At 35.5% G+C, this 13,132-nt stretch overlaps 1 long non-coding RNA gene across 2 annotated transcripts in view; it reads left to right on the top strand.

The window, feature by feature from the left end:
* LOC121069892 overlaps nucleotides 1-13,132 on the top strand; it is a 33,553-nt gene that overhangs the window by 6,653 nt on the left and 13,768 nt on the right. The window contains exon 1 of one of the 2 annotated variants that reach the window (XR_005819731.1): nucleotides 10,755-11,154. The exons of the other annotated variant lie outside the window; for it this stretch is intronic. This is a non-coding gene — a long non-coding RNA (uncharacterized LOC121069892). Of the gene's footprint in view, nucleotides 1-10,754; nucleotides 11,155-13,132 lie in introns of those variants that run through there. 2 annotated transcript variants of the gene reach the window in all.

The raw sequence follows: 13,132 nt of genomic DNA, 5'->3' as shown, positions 1-13,132 counted from the left end.
GATGTGTCCCACCAAAATTCAAGTCTAGAGGGATTTGTCTGCGTTAGATTCTGCCACTTTCATTGACATGTACTGAAATTGCAGTCCCCAGAGTCAGTGTTAGTGTTAACAATGACTTAAGTGAAGTTCAGGTTTCACTCATGGGTCCTTTGCTTCCATTAACCTTAATGGGCTGTGAATCAGAGCTATTGAACAATGGCAATGGGGAAATCAATTACTTTTATAATAAGGTATTGTGTTTGACAGGGATAGAGGCAGAACCTACCCTTTAATTTTATGCTTTCCTACATCTGAGGTTTGTTTCTTATTTATAAAACCGCAGAAAAACTGACTTCTGTGGATTCACAGAAATGCAAACCAGACTCAGATAAGAGTCCCTTTGAAGTGGTAGCCAAACCTACCTAACACATATCATGTTCAATGAATTAGCTAATAATATAACTTAGTAGGTGGTAAATGAGCTAATAAAATATGTAATATAGTTCTATGTTGGAGTCCAAAACAAGCGTTAAAGTAACATTTACCGTTATGTTTGTAGTAATTGTGTAAGCTGCCTGGTGGGAGGTGAGTGTGCTGCTCTATTACAAAAATTACAACAGGAATAATCTCATTATTTGTAGCTAGGGTGAAAGGAAGTCTGTGAATTTATCCAACAAAAATGTGTTTTATGAAAGAACAGGCTAAGCACAGAGGTCGGTGTTAGATGCTACATTTTAAAGACCAAGAACTAAAGACATCATTACCCAGTGAGTCAACAGGGACAAGAGTAACTTATCGTGTTAGCCACAAAAAATAAAAATAAAACTCGTATTGTGGGAATAAAAATGTTGTTTTTGCAGAGTTACATTGTTTAAAGGTAAGGAATGGGGTATTGAGATATGCTTGCAGTGATAAGAAAATTTAGCAGGCGACCTTGTAAAATGCAGACAACCAGACTCCTTAGAACAATTAGGTGAAAATCACGGTGTTAAGTCAGATAAATGAAGAAACATTACCACTTCAAACAGTAAAAAAGTCAAAAGAAATTTGAAATTTAACAGGCTGGCAGCTGAAGGCCATGCATTGTCTGTGAAGCATCAGGTAGATTGTGAACCTGGATTACCCACTCAGTGGGGAAACAGGGGAGGGTCCTATCATCAAAAAGTATATAAACTGTGTTTTGGAACCAGTAGGTGCGCTCCTGCTTGTGGGACGCCTGCCATTGCAATCGCCAATAAATTACTACTTCACTGAGATCCTCACCTGAGCCTAAGTTATTGGCTACGGAGTGTTTCTCACAGTATGCTGTAGAAAAGTTAAAAAAACAAAACCAAAAAACCCTCACGTAGTGTAGATTTGGGTAATTTATGCAGATTCCACGGAAATGTAAAACAAATAAGAAATGAAAGCAAATACTAATGGAGAAACCTACCACATAGGGCTATATTCTGTGTCTGTAAACTCCATAGGAATTGTTTTGAAATATACATATAAAAAAATTGCGTAGTGAAATGATCGTGCTGGGCTTCATTCTGCACCACTGACTTTAATGGGATTTTCCAGAGCAGCAAATGAGGGAGTCAGCTCTGGTTAGTGGCAGTACCACTTGACTCCAATCACAGCTAGTCAGACAGCCACAGGAGTAGAAAACATGTGTTGAATTGTACCACCTACCTAAAATGGGAGGAAAAATAGTCTTTTCTTTTTTCTTCTTCCCCAGTATTATGTCTAGAAATTTGCTCAATTCCTTTGAAAAAAAATTCAGTTATTTAATTGAACCTGCTTTGACTGTTAGTGCTTGGGGACCGTTGCTCAGGAAGACATGTAGACCAATGTTTAAATCCAGTCTTATTCAAAAACAGCATTTGAGCATGCACTAACCTTTGAATGTAGTAACTCTACGTGTGTATGTGCCCTCTTCTGGTCCTGTTATCCTAGAGATTACTTCAGCCAAGTGTGTTGTTGTTTTTTTTTGAATGAAGGTGTAAAATGTAGAGTAACATCTTGCAAATGAATCAGCAGTGCTCCCCTGGGGTGGAGGAATGCTAATGCTCATCTGCACTGTGTTAGCCAGACTGTAGCCAGCAGGTCAAGTGACATGATTATTTCCTTCTTGTTGTTGTGTTTTGTTTTTTTTTTAAGATACAACTGGCATGTTGTCTTCAGTTTTGGGCCACAGGCTTCTAGACAGGGCTTTGTTTAGCCTGGAGGAGGCTAAGAGGACAGTTTATTTCTCTCTTCCACTAAAGAGCTCAGAAAGAGCTGTGACGAGGCTTTTCAGAGGGGTACAATGAAATAAATGGAGATCACAGTCACAAGATTCAAGGAAAAAAAAAAAAAGACTATTTGATGTAAGAAAAGTGTTTTTCATGTTGAAAGGGGTGAAGTATTGGAGAAGGCTATCCAGAAAGGCAATAGAATCTCTGTTTCTGAAGATATTCAGAATTTCATAGGACAGAGCTATTTCAGAGTATTAGAATATATATATTTTTAATAAAATGACTAAAATAAAATTTATTGTGAAAATGGGTCATTACAATACTTCCCAATCCTATTTAACATTTTAAAGAGATGTACAATTGTATACTGTTGCTACCTGGAAGATAGATATGTTATTGTATATTTTTGTGTTTCAGCTGTTTATTTTTTTAATACCTTTCTAATTTAGAGAATGCCAGTAGTCTTCTGGAGGCTCAGTAATTGGCTAAGGCAGTGTCAGGGAAGATAAAATTCAAGCCTGTTAAAAGGCCAGAATTTGTGCAGGCTCTGAAATGTAGATTTTCATAATTTACGTGCCATTTTAATTCTCAATTTATTTTATATACTGTTGAAGAATAAATATTGATTACTGTGTTTTCTCTAATTACCAGTCATAAATAATAATAAAAAACAGAAACCGTCTAACAGTGTCACCTCAGAAACTGGACCATTTGGCAAAATTGGATTATTGGAATTATTTGTAACTGAAGAAAGGAGGTTGAGATTTCATTTTAAAAATATCCTTAGTGCAGAACAATGTAAGGATACTCTACTGAGGAACAAAGAGAAGTGTAACGGTATTGAGATTCTAATTAGAATTGTGAATGCTGCTACAAAAATAACTTGCTTCTATTCCTTTCATGAGTAAAAGCCTTGAATTTGCACATGAATATTTTCATTAAAAGAACACAGTAAAACCATCAGTTAGCTATTTGACGTATATTTCCTCAGTATAATAAATCCTGGTAGTTCTTTATGTTTAAGATGACAAGAGCTTTTTAAGATGTGTTGTAAATGTTGTGCATCATTATATAACCTTCATGTAATAATTTCTTAATACTCTTCTAGATGAATAATTATAAGATTTATGAAAACTATATTGAGGTCATTTGATAATACAAGGGGTTATTAGCTTAAGAACATTGATACCAACTGGAGAAAGTAATTACCTGGCAATGCTTAAACAAATTCCTTCCAAGCACAGCAAACCCAGAGCACTCTTTCCAGAGGCTGCTAACACTGTTTCAGAAATTGAGAGCCTTTGTAGAAGCATCCGATAATTTTTTTTTAAAATAAGAGAAAAATAAGCACTTATTAAACCCAAATAGAATATAAATGTTTGTCCAGAATTTGGAATGAGTGAATGAAAAAAATACAGCTACTGTTTAAAAGGTACATAAGGAATTTTGAGGGGGGAAAAAAAGTTTAAATCAGTCCAAAGGACTAATTTAAAAATATCTAGATAAAGCTGACATGGATAATGAGGTTGCAGTATGATACAGAAACCAATTCCTATGAAACACCCGATTGCTCAGTGATCGTGTGTGCTCAGAGGGGAGGCATGAGCTAACATTTGGTGAAAAGGAAGGAACAGTGCAGTTTAATCCAGATTGAGGACTGTTTCTGTTCAATGGTATTTGCTTCTTTCAAGGTAACTTCTCTTATGTCTTTTCTAGGTAAATGACTTAACTCTTACCATTTTTCAATGATTTATTTATAGGTTACAGCCCCTAGCTCTGTTACAACATATTCAGAGTATTGTCTGCCCAAGGCAGTTAACTAACAAAAAGAATGTTTACTTATTTCTTGCTTTAGCTATCATAAGTGGTCATTAATGCGGGAGGTGAGATAGGCAAGTTTTCCCCTAGGGCAGGCACTCTCATGTTTTTAACAGTCTCTTAAAGTAAAGTGTTAAAGAGACCTGAAGTTTTGCTTTCTACTGTCTGTTTTGCTTATGCTCTCTCTTTCTCTCTTTCTCTTTTAATAGCACTAATATAGTGATAATGTTGATCATTATGATTGTTTTACTCATTTCAACCATGATATCCCTAGGTCCAAGCAAAGGTAATAAAAATGGTGGAGTTACCATTTGGTAATTGCTTCCACAGAGACAGTAAGAGTTAACTTTATCTTTTCTGAAAACTGTGAGTAGCTGTTTTTAAGATAAAATTATTTAGCAACAGATTTAGAGCAAGCACAGTTGCTATAATTAGCTGCAGGGAAGCCCATGGAAGAGAGAAAAAAACCCACCTTATTAGGGACTTACTCATTAAAAAAACCCAACACCACCTTAGTTGGATGGACAGCATAGCTATTAAGTGAGGAGGAAGTCTATGCCAATAATACTGGAATGATGGAAGGTCATTTTTGACAATGACAGAAAAAGGAATTGTTCTTCGTCGTTTCAGTCTATTAAAAACACTGGAAAAAGCTGTTTGGAATATTTTGTAGGAAATATTTCTGCACTAGCAGGGCATGAATGACAGGAAATACACAAAAGGACATAAAAGGTCTTACAAGTTTCTAATTAAATGAAATTAAAGTTGAAAGGTGGTTGTGTGTTTTTTTTTTTTTTTTTTTTCTTAGCTACAGTAAAGATTTAGACTTGTAGTGAATGAACTAAAATGTAACCTTTAATGACAAGGAAAGATTGTGGTATAAAAAAATTGCCTTCTACTTACTGACAGAGATAGATCAATGTTTGATTAGTTCACAGATGGTAATTGAATTAAAGCTTGGAAGTGCAATGTATAGAGTATTGATTTTTCTCCTGTTGACTAATCAAGAAGCAACAATTTAGATGCTGAGAGAGGAAAAAAGAAGGTTGCCAGAATATATAATTGCCATTAAAATACGCATCGTAAGGCAATGACAAAATCAATAGAAGACTGATACCATGCAGGTCTGGATACTTCTAATTACTCAAAATTATACAGTCTAAATTCTGTTTTGGCTTTATATTGCGTATAACCTCATTGATTTCAGCATAAAATTTGGTTCAGTACCTACAGAAAACTCTACTCCTTTGTTTCCTTTTCTCACCATGGGTCTGCTCCTGCTGAAATCAATAGCAGAACTCACATTAAATCTCAATAATGCCTGATCATGCAATATGACTGCTGAAGGAGCTGTTTGTATGAAAAAAGGGAGAATTAGTTTCTCCATTGATAATAACAGCAGCTAAATGGATGAGGTTGTTGCTTTGCTACATTAGTTGTCTGGTTTTAATCCAATTAAAAAAAATTGGCAGTTATCTATAGAGGTTTATGATAAGGAAGAGGACTCAAATAAAGAATCCAGCAAAGCAAATGTGTGTATTCTTAACTTCAACTATGTAAGTGAAGTCAATAGAAATCAGTCGAAGGTTTATTCAGCTGGAAAGCTAAGTATGTGTTTAAAGAATTTTGCTTGGTCACAGTTGCAGCATACAAAAAAAGTAACTATAGTTTCCGCAAGTGTCTTTCTAAAGCTTTATCTTTTTCTCCAAGTGTCAGTGGGTTTGAAAAGCTCTGCATCTTTTTGGAGGAACAGCCTACCATTCCCCCTTTTCTGCTCTCATCACTGATTGAATAAATGCATCCTGTTTTAAATTGCGTTGCTCTCCAGTTACTGTGTGGTGAGAGTCAGACAATGGCTGCAGTGTGGTTTTGTGGTCTCCAGCTGCCTTTCAAAGTAAGTCCAATACAAGGATTTTTTATTGCTCCCCATGTTGCTGTTTGGGTGAGTCTGTGTAATCGTCGAGCTTTGTAGTTGAGTGACATTTAGAGATGAATACTTTTAATATTTCCACATAGTGTACTTCATGTCCATATTGGAACTCTAATGACACTCCTTTATTATGTTTTAACATAATCATTACCAAAGAGGGCTGCATTTAAACAAAAGTACTTTCAAAATCCAAAGCTTCAGATGTAATTTGCTGAGGCCTCAGTGACTGGATGTAAGTGTGCCTGCCTGTCTGTTGTGCCAGATGTCCCATCAGGGATATGATAACTGTTTGCTGTCTCGGTGATTAATATGCTGTGACATTTATAGATGGATGGGAACTGCAGCTGATTCTATGTTAGAGGATATTATCTGGTAATTTAGGATATGCACCCATCTATATACAGCTTTTACAGTGACTATATGCAGATGTAAATGGAATTTTATTAATTTGGCAAACTCTTATGATAAAATATATTTGTTTTTAGCATAGTAATTTTGCTCTAGACAGTATCCTGGTTGCTGCTCCCTCTTACTAGCCTTCCAAATGACATCCACCTTCCTCATACAACTCCAGATTTAATAATAATAATATCCTTAAATAAACCCCTTATTAAACTCCAGCTTTAATAATAACAACTTGAAATGGCACCATTCCAAGCTGGAAGCCTCCAACTCCTGTATGAGGACTTGTAGCTTGGAAGGCAAATAATTTTTTTCCTGTGTAAGAAGAAATTAACATTTCTATAGTGGTTATACAAAATGATGGCTATGGAATCTGGCTGCTGTAAGAAGATGAATTATCTTGGGGAATAAAGTTTAACGTTAGTCAAATAATTATATTAATCAATACAGAAGTTCAGTGAGCTCAGAAGTACTTGGTTGAAAAAGCTGCAGATCTTCTCCAACCAAATGATTTCACATCCCCAGCCTGGTGGCAAGGTGATTAATTGAAGACCATATTTTCTCAGAAAAGAGATTCAAAGAGGGTGAGATGATTGGTGGTAGCAAAAGATAGATTTCAAAAGTGAGAGCTGCAGGCAGCTCAGTGAACGTATCTCTTTCTCTTAGAAGAGAATCCTGAAGAGGGGAGAAAGTAAGCAACTCTGAAATTCTCAAGATACAGTTGGACTTGGGAATTTCCAAGTGAGTTACATTGGGAAAGAGCAATTCAGAGAGCAAGGGTTGGTTTAACTGGGGAAACTCCTCTTCGGACTGGTATTGGATCAATTTTTATTTGTGAGACTCACAGTTACTGTTACTGCTAACATTTTTGGAAAGTTCTGACAGGTCTGTAATGTAAGACCTTACTGACTGATATCTGAAAGAAATAACATTCCCTTTTTTAGTTGTTCATAACTATGTCCTTGTATTTTCCTCACTTGTTACTAATTTTGTTCAGAAATGTTAAGATATTAAAACATTAGAGTAAAAATATATCAAAGGCCAGTTACCTGTGAAAAGTACTTAGATTACAGCTAACAAACAATTCTCTTAAGAAAGCGGCTTGACAGTATTTGGTGACTGTACATCCAAAAAGGAACAGCTTTCAGGAAAACCATCATTCTAAACTCACCACTTTTTAAGGTGTAATATACACGTATAATTTTTATGTAGCATAGTATGTACAGTGTGTACACATATGTGTGTTTACATATTTATATCAATACATAAAACGACTGGTATAGAATACTGATGGCCAGTTATGTTGAAGACCAGTTTGAAGTGATATGCAAAAAAAAAAAAACACCACACCACAAAGCAACATTACATAATAACAGTAATATCATGATAGTTTTCTTTGCACAGTCACCTCTAGAAATCTGCTGTGAGTTCATTCAAAATGGACACTATGTTGATTACTCCAAATTTGCACTGAACTGCTTCACCATAAAATCTGTATCTCTGCTTTAAAAATACTGGGGAATATAGTTTTTTGTGTGCTTTGTCCTTAGTGATTATAGAGGTAGGCATCTGAGCTTACTTGAATGGAAGCTGCCATGTGCTTGTCACTCTAGAAATTAAGTTTCTTGCCCTTTGGTCTAAATACAGATTCAGAAACCTAATTGTTTTCACCCTTCTTTAAAGATCGTCATACCTAGGGTTTGATTTGGGTTGCTGTCTCTGAGTGATAACTAATATATTTAGTGATCTGAATGAAGCTTCATTAACTAAATTAGGTTTACACTTTGATTTATATTGTGCACTTTTAGCTTCATTCGAGCATCTCATTTGTATTTCTCAGTTTAACCACCTAATGGGCTACAAAGTTCAAGAATTTGTCTATAATAGTTCCCAAATCTACTTTTAGGTCAATGCCCTGATGTTTGTTTTCCATTTAGTAGATATGCAGTGTCTCTTTTTTTGATCCAAACTCATTAGTCTACATTTATCTGCATTTGTCATCCACCAGCCAGGTACATTCATTATTTACATCTCTGTGTATTGCTTTGCTTTTCTGTTTGCTGTTCTTCCTAACCACAGCTCATACAGTAGTTGGAAATAATCCACAAACTCTCCAGATCACTGCCTTTTTCTGCTTTCAAGAAAAGAAACATTGAGTCCTGTACAATTTATGAGGTTATTTATGACAATATGGATGAATATTGGCAAATCACAAAATATTCATTAATTGCTATATGTTCATGAATTGTCAACCAGAAATTATTGCTCACCAGAAATCTGCGGAGAATGCATTAACCTCTCCAACATTTGCTATTCTTTAGTTGTTTTTTTTGTTTGTTTTGTTTTAGTTCCTAAAATGATTGTCATCCTATCACAGAAAAGAACTCAGCATGATGTGTCTGAGACAAGTAAGCAGACATCTCAAATCTCAGTAACCCCACTTGAAGTGACTGCTTCAGTGTAGTTGCTTATCTGATGAGGAATGGAATTCTCTCATTAGTGAGACTGTATCCCTATGCATTTAAATATATACTACTATTCAGGTGAATGAACAGAAACATGAATACTTTCTGAATGGCTACACGTGTGAACATTTATTTTACCATATGCCTGCTCACACATCACTTCATCATTCATTTTGTAATCAGTTTTTGACTACATAATTCAACTGAATCATATTTTACTGTTTGCAGAGGCATAGAACTCTGATTATAAATCAGTCTCACCTTTTAGATATCAGCCCTGTACAAAGCTTTTTGTGTTTGGGTTTCTATCCTTGTTCTTTATCACTGCACTCCACTCAGTCTGATCCAAAAAACAACGTAAAAACCACTGGTGATCTAAAACTGTGTTTTTGTACTGCTTTCCTACAGTATTATATTGCTTAAATAGTGTTGTGGGTATGGGGTGTTTGTGTTTGTGTTTAACTTCTGCTTTCTTCTCCTTTTTTATAAGGAGGAAAGGCCTGACTCCTCAGCTGACTATGCTGCCAACTTGGCAGTTTGCAAAAACTTACAGTTCAGAGTGGTGTTTCTGATACTGAAGTTAACCCATTCTTAGCAAAGTCTTGCCTGTATGATTTATGTGGCATTATCTAGAAATTCACAAGGCAGCATTATGGTAAGTAAGTCTTGGAGACAGCAAAGTCCACCTCTCACTCAACAAAGATGGACTGATACAAGCAATAGTAAAAAGAATGTATGGAAGTTATCTAAAACTTGAAACTTTTTTGTTTACATGTTGAAGTCACGTATTTTCTAAAGCAGTTTTACAAATACTGCAAATACACTTTGTGCACACTAAGTTATTAATGGAAAAAAAAAAAAAAGGACTGTGTAAATGAATGAACTGGGAAAAGAGCGCTAGTTCTGAGCCATTTCAGGGATTTTTTTTGTGCTGAATGATGAAGGGAATAAACACAATAATTCCAAAAGACTTGGCAGACAGACCAGGTCTGCACAGACTGAAGGCTCAAGAATAAATGAGCCACGATTGTTACCAAAAAATGCAAACCACACAAGTAAGATCAACTGTTAGTAAGTTGTTCTGACCCTAGTCACTCTATTATCCTTGTGCAAAACCTCCATTATAAGCTGAATGATGGGTTCTCTTTCTCATATATTGGAAACACATTGATTGTGCCTTAAAAAAATAAAAAATAAAAACCAACCCTCAGTCAGCCTAAAATATTACGAGCCATTTTCTATTTCTTTGTTCACATGAAATCCTTTCTGATTCTGCAATATGCATTTTCCTTGCATACTGTAATTGCATAAATAATTTCTTAGGGAAAAAGCTGAAGTATAATTTTAACTTTATTTAAGCAAGCATTTTAATATAATACATTTAATCTAGAAGGCAGTTAGATCCAAGCAACTTTGATAAAGTGATATTGATTTGTTCAACTGCCCTAAGCAAAATGGATAGTATAATTTCTCTCGTTGATTAGTAAATGCTCTGCCTTTATTTTTTAAATAGTTGACAGAATGTTTGGGGGAAACGGACAATTAATTATCTTTTGAGAATAGCAGCATTAATTTAAACTTGTTTAAATTTATTTTGGTTACATTTAGAACTATGATCACTGCAAAGCTTTGTACATTGACAGAATGTAGGGATGAAGTTTCCTAAAAATTTGGTAGTTCCTTTTTACAGAATATAAAAGTTATTTTAGAAAGAACTAACAACTGTGAATTATACACAGTGGTGTCTATAACATTCATACAAAAAAATTAAAAGTAAATGTGAAATTTATGAAAAAACAGTCATTCATTGTTCCTCAAAACTGAATGGAATCATTAAATTGCTGCTGGAACATTCTCAGCAGGCTTCAAACGTACTTTTCAATTATATGAGCGTCATTCACCATCTGTCAGCCCCCATATCTGGTCATTTATCTATATGATGACTCACTGCAGGGTGCTATCAGTATCACCATTACTTTATTTAATGAGTGCCCTGTCTATTTGCACCCCCCTTGACAGCTTGTGTCCATATCATTCATTCATTGTCAGCCTACCATCAGCATAGCGGGAAAGGCATCTCTGGCTGCTGCCTCATGACAGCCTGGTGCCATGGGTAACATCTGTTCTGCATTGTCCCATCACTGTTGTGTCTGTTCTCATTGCAGCACCAGCGACTGCAAAACTACTGCAGCTGATGCTGTCACAGTATTTCTCCCACAGAAAGTGATGTTTCTTTTGATCTTGAGTAAAGACAACCATTTGGCACAGGGGAGGAAGAAAAAGAGATACTGATTCACATAGATCCTCTCTGTGGAAAATGTCAAGGAAGTTCTGGTGCAAGGTAAAAATGAATGGCACTCCCTCATTCCTCGAGTAGTTCAAATTGTTTCACATGGGAGAGGATTCCTCCTCTTGCTCCTCCAGTGCAGGGTATCTGGGGTTTGCTTACACTGTGGAGCAGAATTCATACCTTAGAATATTATGGATCACATAATGCTGAAACAGAGAAAGTAAATTGCAACAACGAACACAGGCAGGATGTCTGTAGAGAGGTTAGAAACTGGACTTCATGGGCAGAAGTGCAAGGGTTGTAGATAGTTTTTGAAAAGTAACTTTTGCTATTAATCATTGTAATTTCAAATTGTATCAACTCACGTAATCAAAATTCTCACAATGAATCAGCACAAATCAGTATGAAGTCATTAGACAGGCACCTAGTATATCTTTCCTGGTAATCTTGCAGTGGTATGCCATGTCTTTTCCCTAGCCACCCAAACCTAGGAAAATTGAGAAATAATTTTCTTTGAAGTCTGTTCTACTCTCTTTCTAAACCATATGTGAGTAATCATTCTGGATGCAGTTACACAAAGGCTCTTCTGTGTGATGGGAACCTCCTGGCAATATATATATATATATATATATATATATATATGTATATGTATTATTCCCAAATGGAATTGTTAATTGTGGAACAAGGTCTTCTAGCTCCAGTAGTCTCTAACTATTCATTTTCAGGATAAACTTTCAAGTTTCCAGTGGGGCAGATAGAAGAAAGGCAGTTTGGTGTTCTTTTTTTAAGAAAAGTAAAGAAAAGAATACTCATTTGAAATGAACTTTTATTTGGTTGCTTACATTTTACAGTGGCATAAAATAATGTTTATAGATGTGTTATTCATTGAATGTATTGTTTAAAAATGCATAAAGATGGGGGGTCAGCTATATAAATGTTAATTTAACTGGTAGAATGAAGTAGACTGTAAAACTTAATGAGAAAGGCCTATCTGAAGTGGGAATAAAAGAAGAATTTTTACAACTTGCAGTGGTATAGGTGTGTAGGTGGTAAGATTTAACCCTGCTGATGGGAGAGGTTAATATCATTCTCATTAATAAGGAAGAATAATAAGGATAATAGCATGACATATGTGTAGATCCCCTTCTGTTTGCACTCAGATTGTCATAAATTATGACTCTCTGGCATTGGGTTAATCAAAGTCCACAGACCCCAGGAGAAGACTTTCAGGACTTTTCCTGTCCTGGCTTGTTTCCTGCCTCCATGGCAGGAAGAGTCACCTTGGAGTGTGAATGATCTCACTGTATTGCCTCAGCATCCTCCTGCAAATGAAGGAGCAAGCAAATAAAAATCTTTTTCTTCTCGGTTATTTTAAGCTAGATACTCAAAAACCTAAGTGCCTAAAATATAGGAAGCAATTAGTATTCCAGGAGGGGATGTCATGAACACAATACTTTACCTTATATAAATGAAGTAGTTAATAAATATAGATGAGGAGATACAGTTAAGATATACAGAAGAAATGTAAGAGATTAATGTATGATAATAAATTTCCCTTGAAGTAAGGAACTATAGCCAAGGAAGGAAGAGTTGTCCCAATATTATTAGATAGACAAATATGGATCACAATTACTGGCAAAGAGTCTAAAAGTGGAAAATTCCATCTATCCTTAAGTGATTATATCTGCAGTATTTAGCTGGTATTAATAACTGACACACGTAGATAGTCAAAATGGAAACTGCCCCACCAAACTGCAAATATCGATGTCAGTATAAGAGTATAAGAGTACATTCAGTGAGAAAATCCACAGAGAAGACATGGAAAAAAAAAAATCCAAACCCCTCTCATTGCCAGTTTCAGCCCAAAATTGGTTTTCAGAAATCTTCTCCCTACTGTAACAAAAGTAGAAATTAAAAGGGAAAAAAAAAAGTCATCCTGGCAGCCCAGATGTAACCTAGGCAACTTGAGAAATGTATGAGAAAACATGCACAGAATACACCTGTATGTGCATTCTTGTAAGTACATGAA

Source organism: Cygnus olor, chromosome 4, assembly GCF_009769625.2.
Source record: "Cygnus olor isolate bCygOlo1 chromosome 4, bCygOlo1.pri.v2, whole genome shotgun sequence".
In the NCBI taxonomy this organism is placed as follows: domain Eukaryota; kingdom Metazoa; phylum Chordata; class Aves; order Anseriformes; family Anatidae; genus Cygnus; species Cygnus olor.
Note: the sequence above shows the minus strand (reverse complement) of the source record. Positions and strands in the feature narration are given on the sequence as shown.